Raw genomic sequence first — 655 nt, forward strand, 5'->3', positions numbered from 1 at the left:
CAGCAGTCAAGACCACCTTCTACGTGGCGGAATTCTTTGTCAAGGAAGGTATGAACAGCATTATTTCTGGTTCTTTAATAGTCAGTAGCTACACGATGGAGCCTTTGTGATTGTTTCTCCTACTGCCAGTCAGAACTATCACAGATTTGAATTTGGGGACAAGGAGAGCAAAGCCCTGATATACAACTATGTACAACCCTGTTTCCAGTGGGCCCAGGAGTACCTTCCAGCAAAAAGATTTTTTTCTGATGTTTGCTGGGAAGCTTTCTAACACCCGATTTGTTGTCTCGATCTGTTGAATGTTTGCGGATAATGTTACTTGTTTGATTTGCTGCTCACTCCATCTGTTGAATCTGCAACTAAACGAAGAAAGTCCAAAATGTCAGATCAGGCTTTGTGGAGGCTGAAGCTAGGTTTTACAGCTGAGGAATGTGACAGTGCCCTGCTATGCAAGGAACTACTATTTCTAGTCACTATCCCATTATTTCTTACTGTGACTGTTATTGCCACTATTCATCACCCCCCCAACCGGCCTGTCAGGCACCGCCTCCCAAGAGCCTGGGTCTGTCCCAGGTTTCTCCCCAAAAGGAAGTTTTTTCTCGCCACTGTCGCACTAAAGGCTTGCTCTTGAGGGAATTACCAGAATTGTTGGGTC

The sequence above is a fragment of the Etheostoma spectabile genome, chromosome 22 (assembly GCF_008692095.1).
Source record: "Etheostoma spectabile isolate EspeVRDwgs_2016 chromosome 22, UIUC_Espe_1.0, whole genome shotgun sequence".
Taxonomy (NCBI): Eukaryota; Metazoa; Chordata; class Actinopteri; order Perciformes; family Percidae; genus Etheostoma; species Etheostoma spectabile.